The sequence below is a fragment of the Octopus bimaculoides genome, chromosome 19, assembly GCF_001194135.2.
Source record: "Octopus bimaculoides isolate UCB-OBI-ISO-001 chromosome 19, ASM119413v2, whole genome shotgun sequence".
Lineage (NCBI taxonomy): Eukaryota > Metazoa > Mollusca > Cephalopoda > Octopoda > Octopodidae > Octopus > Octopus bimaculoides.
This window is the reverse complement of record NC_068999.1, coordinates 39,143,806-39,152,188: the sequence shown is the minus strand read 5'-3', so window position 1 is coordinate 39,152,188 and position 8,383 is coordinate 39,143,806. Positions and strand designations below refer to the sequence as shown.

The 8,383-nt window shown below is 34.4% G+C and overlaps 1 long non-coding RNA gene across 1 annotated transcript in view; it reads right to left on the bottom strand.

Moving 5' to 3' along the window:
• Window positions 1–1,427: 1,427 nt before the first annotated feature.
• LOC106880123 (uncharacterized) overlaps window positions 1,428–8,383 on the bottom strand; it is an 84,423-nt gene continuing 77,467 nt past the window's right edge. The window contains exon 3 of the long non-coding RNA XR_008266178.1: window positions 1,428–1,574. This is a non-coding gene — a long non-coding RNA (uncharacterized LOC106880123). The remainder of the gene's footprint in view (window positions 1,575–8,383) is intronic.

Below are 8,383 nucleotides of genomic sequence, written 5' to 3'. Positions count from 1 at the left end.
CTAGCTGGTAGCTCTCTTGATATGAGGAAAATGATTCACATAATAATAATAATAAAATTAAACAAATGCAGGCAATTCTCTTTCTTTAAAGTGGACAATTTTTCTCCTTCAAGCATGGGCAAATTGAGTAAAGGTATTAAAATTTTTCAAGAACTCGCTTTGAGAGGAGGATAAGAAGTAATTTTGCTCGATGCAAAGTGGATTGAAATTATTCGAATGGCGAGGAATTTATGAAAGACCAAATCTCAAACCAACGATTTTTTTGAAATTCAACAGTAGAGATAAACTTCAAATAACTATAATTAAAGTTTAGAGATCCGATGAAGTTTCAAATAAAACAGTATAATTCCAAATTATAGAGGAAGATGCGTTTGTACCAACTTGAAACAACACATTATACCCCACCAAAAGATCTAAGAAAAATGGTGAAGACAATGTCGTTAATACTTACTTATAATATACTATGATAAACAAGGCAAATAAATGAGAGATTCTTGTTTTGTAAATGTTCGATGAACGGAATCTATAGACTCTGCTCAATTCCTAGTTACAGACATTGGTCCAATGAAGATCTTCCATTTTTTAACTTCTCGGTTCCTCATCAATTCCTTTTAACTGTTCATACTCTTACTGTTTCCGTTTTGCTTGACGTGAAATTCCGACTTCAAAGACATTTGACTTCTCAGCCTAATCAAATATATCTTGATACTCAACATTCAGTATTTAGTGTTCCCTTACCCTTAATTTTCCTATTACGAAGTCTTTGTATACACGATTCTACACACTCTTCACGTTTATAGGTTCCTTGCTTGCAATGGTTGACGGAATGTAAAATGTTTGCAAAAGCTTTTGCGATTCTCTGATTTCCAAAAGGCATCGTTCACTGTTGAAAAGCTCTGTAATCAGAAATGTCATTTTCTGCAATCACCGATGGTGAAAACGATAAACAAAAGAAAAAATTATAAACGATGAACTTAGAATTAACTCTCATTTTGTGAACTATTTCAATTAACTTACCAAAGAACAAATATAATCATTAACTACTTCGGAATTTACAGTTTCGTCTTAATACACATCATCAGATTTGGGAAAGTCTTTTTAAACGTTTAATTGATTGAAGTTTCAACTTGCCTATTTAAGCGATGGATTTTGTTTTGGCCATAGGCAAGCAGTAAATGGTATTTTAGAGATTGAATCAATAAGATCTTTTTGTTGGTGCTTATCAATCTTCCTGAAGGTAAGGCAAAAGATGAAATGGGAGTTGCATCCTGTCATTCATTCTGCCGAATTTGAGTCAAATATTTACCCAGTCTGTAATTATAATTTGTACTGATTTATTTAACTATAATTTTCAGCAACAAACCTGTGATCTTTCTCTATTTCTTTTATAATAAATACATTCAATATTAATAGGAAATAAACAAAAATAACGTTAATTATTAAACTTTATTTTTTTTCAATACATAGAATTAGAATTTGGTATACATGAAAAGAAGGAAAAGTAAATTGAATAAAACAAAATTCACAATATTCCAGCACATTTTCAGTTGAACTGCCTCCCATTACGAATATTTCTGTGGAAGAGAAAAAGGAATTAAAGAATAAGAAATCAATCAAAACATAGATTATCCATCGTTTAACTTATATTAACAACATAAAGTGGTTCAGTATTCATCTTTATTATCATTCTGCACTGGTCAAAACCTATGAATGAACACTATCTTCAACAGAGTAGAAAATTGAATCCATTCGTACTACCATATGTGTGAATAGCCCTACATACACACACGCACGCATGATGGGGTATTCGTTCTCACACTGAACGAAATGATAGTCTGATACTTTCCTCAGTGGTTGGTATTTCTGAATGTTTTCTGTTTCCTGACATTTCACGCTCGAATCGCCTGGTATTTCAACATCTATCATCTATGCTTCATTTTCATCTTTATGGATGATAATGACATATGGTCGTCTCGCCCCTATGACTTGGTCGCACTGCATGTTAAAATCCCACTGTATTTTGTAATGTTTGTTTTTCATTATTCCCTCTGGTATGTGTTCATACCACTTTTCGGCTCTCTCTCGAGGTTTGCTTTACTGCACAACTGCCAGTGGATATATCTGTCCACATTGTCGTGTCTTCTTTTGTATTCGCGTTGTGCGAGCTTACAGCACTCACTAACAATATGGCTAATACTTTCACACTTCTGAAAGCAGATCCTACACTGTGGCAAGTCAGTGCTTTTATTATTATTATTATCATCATCATTATTATTCAGTAGTCTTATTTTTATAACGTGTTTTAACTGCATTACCGAGAGCAGCTCTGTGTGCCTTGGGTATGTGCTGTAGTTTCTTGTGATGCTCTTATAGTTACTATATTGAAAGTGTTTTGCGTAGGATATGTGCGGTGACTAGTTTTCCTATTTTCTGTATGTTATATATATTTGTAAGTCCTGGTGTTTTCGTTATGTATTTGTCTGAATATTTTTTATCATACCTAATGTACCTATTATGATTGGAATTGTTTCTGTTTTTAGACCCACATTCGAGTTACCTCTATTTCCAAGTCTTTGTATTTTGAAAATTTCACCATTTCTTTTAGAGAAACGTAGTCATCTGTTGGTATTGATACATCGATTAGATATCATTCATTTTTTCCTTCATGATCTCTGACTATTATTATTTCAATTTCAATTTGTTTATTTTGGAAATTACGCTTCTAAGGACGTAGTTCTTGTTTCAACTACCACTGACCGTGGATTCCTTTCTATCAGCGATTCCACAACAGTCAGCAAAATAAAAACACGTTAAAAAGAAAAAGCTTCATAGGAACTGAAGTATTGAACATACAAAGAAATGCATTTTGATAAAAGTACGGAAGTGAAATCTCTCTCTCTCTCAAAATATATATACATGAATTTGTGTATATATGTATCACACACACACACACATATATATAGGAGAGGGAGAGAGAAGGCGACTATAATACTATAATTGAAAATGTTTATGATAGCGTTAATGGGAGATATTGATGAAGCTGTTGACGATGAAAAGGATGATGGTTACTACGGCGACTATGACGACATAAATATTGATAATGAAGAGCGATGATTATCCTGATGATAAGGAGTAGGAGAAGCAAAAGAACGTTAGTGGTGTTGGAAGCAAAAAACGAAACAAAAAATAAAATATCATGAAAGATCATATATTGTACTTATTAATATTAATGAAAATTATAGTAGTAGTAGTAGCAGCAGAAGTATGTAGTTAACAATATGAAAAATTTCAATTATGTTTGGAAATCGAAACTAGAATTGATTAAATCTTATTTTACTAGTTTTATTTCATGCTATATTATCTATTCCTGTTCCTCATCCCTCCAACTTTCTATATTTCACTGTTTCTCCCCTTCTCCATACACATGTATATGCTAGCATACGGATATATATTCACATGCATATATATATGTATATATATACACGTGTAATATATAGGTATATATGCATACATACAGATATACATGCATATATAAACACTACATATATATATATATATATATATATATACACACACATGTATATACATACATATTTCAATTTCTACCCTTCTTATTCGATCTTACTGTATCTGTCTCTCTAATACTCCTCCTCTAACTCCCTTTTTATCTGTCTTTCATGTTTCAATCTAAATACTCTCACCAACAGGATAAAATTGGAAAAAGTATAAAGGCAAATAAAATATTCATTCTATTCTGTTGTTCCTAATTTTTCATTATTGGTTATCTTCCCTTCCACATCTCATCAATCTTCCATACGCGTCCCCTCTACTCTCTGTGTCTTTCTCGTATTATCTTTCTTTCCCACGCACATTTCTCTCTCAACACAGAATAACAAAATGGAGGGAGAGAAAAAAGGGCCACGGCTAGTAATTATGCGATATGTTCAATTCATCTATTTCATCAGATCTATACTAATATGTTTTTAATTTCCAAAAGTGAAAGGGAAAACAGAAATTATAGAACGTTAAACCAACCTTTAATCAATCAATTTTCACTGCACTATATTAATTAAGATGGTATCTACGATGGCTGAACTCCGCCCCCACTCACTATTAGGTCACCTCCACAACTCTACCACACCACACAGTGCAGCATATACTACGCCGCTACCCAGCCATATCACTAAACTGCCTCACCAACACATAACTGCACGTTTGAGTGCTACATCATCCTATACTGTCGCATTACTAGAATCCAACACCATACAGCCACGAATTAATTCATATCACACTTTAATATCAACACACCACCACCACCACATCCCATACATTACCACTCTACACCATACTCATACCACTAAACTCACCATCTCACCACGCCACTCTCGAAGTACCAGACAACTAAACCCCCATCACAATAATGACATACTGCAATAGCACTCCATTACCATGCCGCACCACTTACTTAGCAGATTTCCTCACGCCACCATGTCACACTGCTTCTTCACATCAAACTTTCTTCGGCACTCCCTCACCACCAGATTTATCTAACCACATCACGATACACATACTATACCATACTACAAAACAAATCACCATCTGAACTTAGGATGCCATGAGGCCACCACGCAATAACGTCACCATAGACGATCGCTCCCTACCACCAAGCCTCAATGCTAATAAACCACTCCATGTTATATTGTACCACCATGCTTGTTCAATCTAATCGCCACCATTGCACCTCATATCCACACCGTCTTAACACCGCAAAGCTTCACAAATTGCCCGGAACCTCTACACCATCACACCATTCGTATACCATTCACTATCACACGATAAAAGGATGCCACATAGGACTAAATCGTTTACCCTCTTTCTTAGCTGGGAACTTTTCTTCACACGCACGGTGCAACCATTATTCTGTGGAGCAGCCTTCTAACTGTAGCAAAGAAACTTTCTTGAAATCACACTCTCATCATTTATAAGAACGAGTGAGGGAGGGACACACACTAGATACGGCTATGTATGGAACGCTTTTTCGCTTGGCTCCTTGATGTAAACAACTGCAAACTATCACGTTATATTAATGTAGTAAAATCGAGATTTCTACTTTAAATACAAAACTGTACTGATAGCGATATATAAGTGAGAAACTGCTAATATTCAGCTCTATTTTTACTGTATTTCGTATGAAATTAAATACTCACCCACCCCATAATTCGCTTCCTTTCATTCTGTACATAAATAACAAAAAAAAAAAAAAAAAAAAAAAAAAAAATGAGCGACATCCTCCAATGAGGAAATCAAGCTCCTGTGTAATATTTAAAGCAAATGCTTAATGAATTTTCAAATCTGTCTCCAGCCTTGATACATCTAGGCATCTACTCCAGAATAGTAATGGAAGAACCCTGCTGAATGAGGCTACATACTTGTACAATGCAAATTTGCTCCTGCGAAAGTCAAGCGGATAAACCTATTTCTCTTGTTATTTGTTACTTCTAGGCTGCACTGAACCATATCTTGATTCATCATCCAGGCATAAATATGTGATCCAGCAGCTGTTTGTTAAATGCATTCATATTAGCACAACTGTCAACCATATCTTTAATATTTATTTATTACTTCTCACTTCTACTTTGAAATATAAATCTTTCATAGCGTACAGTGATACCGCACACACAAAGTGACAAGCTGATGAGCAAGCCTCTAAATAGTAGACAAAACTGCAATAGACACTAGCCAAATCACCATCAAATTACACATACTGACTTAAAAAGCGACAAAAATGCTCTCTCAGCTTCACTGTATAACGGGAAAAGAGAGGATGTTCACTGCTAGAACAGATTTAATCATAAGTTAGTTAAATTAGCTAGTGAATTTCTGGAACTCGGAGTATGTCTATACAGGAATGATGCGATTTGTACTCTGCATAGCTCTCTAATAAGAAATTAGTAATATATAAAATGAGATTCTATGAATTTTTCAAGACTATAAGGCTATCTATCACAATTGAAAAGGAACATAACTGTCAGCTTCTTGGACGTTAACCTAGATTTAGAAACAGGTAAATATAAACGCTACCATAAATCTAAAAGAATTTTTAATCTCTCCACGGATCGAGAAATTTCTATGACTTTCCCCTATTTTCTCTTTTAAGTCTCAGACCAGTTATCCCGATCTCTAACGTAGCAATTTTAATATGTAAGAGGGCGTATTAATAACTAATTTTTGCGCTCCATATGAGAGATTTCCCTCAAATCCAAGGACAGAGGCCGAGCCAATAAAATCTCCTCCCATGAACCAAGGTTAATTCGATGAGGATTCACCATTCAGAGCGAAATGCAGAGAAAGAAATGGCTGTAATATAAAATTCTGAAACAATTATCTATCATGTTACCGTTTTATAGATTAATTTTTAACCTACTATATGCTTGTTATGAATGTAAGTGGCATACTGATTCCGTGTTTAGCTTTTTATCAGTATGATCTAATTAATTCTAGTGATAGAATTAATTATAACGATTGAATCAGAGAAATTGCAAAGAAATATATTGATACGAAAGTCAAATATAATTTCCTTAGATAGTGATGACGAGTATGGAGTTTATTCGATCACAGAAACACGAACCACTGTCTAATGTTTTTGAAATGTTAATCTTTGATATTAAACTTTATGCCTTATCGCGGGACTGTTAAATTCGGAGGTTTTATTTAATTAAGATTTTTGTTTTTGTTTATGAAAGTCAGTTTCCACCTTTAAAGCTAAAACACCTTAATTTTTGAAGGATTGTAATATTCCCGAACTGTTGGCTGTTTATCGCGCCATAATCGCTTATTAAACTGATCTAACCACCCAAAGCAGGAAATTAACACTTTGTAAACACATTTAATTCTCGTTTGGAATTTGCACAGATGGATTGTAATCTAGTTACCTTGCATTTGTGCATAACCGCGCATTTGTATCTCCGAGTAGTAAGGTGACTTCAAAGTATTTATATTAATTCGATGAATATATTACTTGCTTGAAACGGTTGACACCTATCGCATTACAAAGACTCCTCCGTATATACTTGTAGGAAGAAAAGATAATAAAGATAATAAAAACCTGCTTTCACTGAATGCTGTCAAACTACAATTATACCAACACCTGCAGAGAATTAGCGAATATAACTCCAGCAATAAGATCTTAATACGTTCACACAGCTAATCTCTGATGAGGCAACATGGCTAATTAAAAGGAATTTCTTTGTAGCTGATAACAAGGCCAATAAATGTCATGGAAGGGAAGAATGAAATTTGATTAATTTTTATTGCTCCCTTCACCCGGCTGTATTGCTGGTACTGATTTAAAAGAACTCGCAACAACTATTGCAACGCTAAGCAAAAACAATATAAAATGCGAAGTTCCGATATTCTTAATTCCTAGAAACATCTTTATTTTGCTGCTGCTGCTACTGATGACGATTAGGAGGAGGAGGAGGATAAAGACGGCCATGACGTCGACGATGATGATAATTACGATGTTGTTGATCTTGGGAAAATAAATGCCAAGGAAAGCAAAACAAAAGACCGATATATTTCTGGGTGCTCTGGATTATAGGCGACGATATTGATCCGTGTCTATCAATGAGTTATCACGTTATTCTGCATGAAATGATGTTAGAACGTTTCCGTTTTATGCATTAGACAACCTTAACCAGTGTAGAAAATCGAAATTTTTAACATAACAAATCAATGCTAAGAAACTGCGTGAATTTTGGCAGGGAAAACGAAATAAGACCATGCATAAAACATGGAAAATCCACGGGTAGAGCTAGTATATATTGGATTATCAAGTAGGGGAGTATCACTTGTAGTATCTGATAAACGTGAACAGGCAGCGTTGGCGTTGAAGCACGTAATGAAATATAGCAAGATAGTTATATAATTGGCATGAAGTCATTAAACGTACAAATACACACATCAATAGAAACACAAATGGACAGACAAAACAGCACACATGTGCACAGGAGGGTTGCGCATGAGAAAAACAAGTAGGAAACTGTAGAAGCTGCCCAAAGCTCATTGTATATAGCAATTGATTATATATATATATATATATATATATATTCGCCATGATAGATCCCTAGCCACTATACATTCTTTTTTCTCTCTCCTTGTTCCTTTGTGTGGATGAGCGTAGACTCCAAACCTTAAATACGTTTTCACTTCCCGAGCGTTATACTAATACATCTGTTTGTTGTCTACACCACCTGTCTTCGTCTTTTTTAGTGAATTCTCCTTATATATATATATATATATATATATATATATATATAATTTATTATTATTTTTTTTAAAGCTTCAGCTTACTGCTGCGGCCATGCTGATGCACCACCATGTT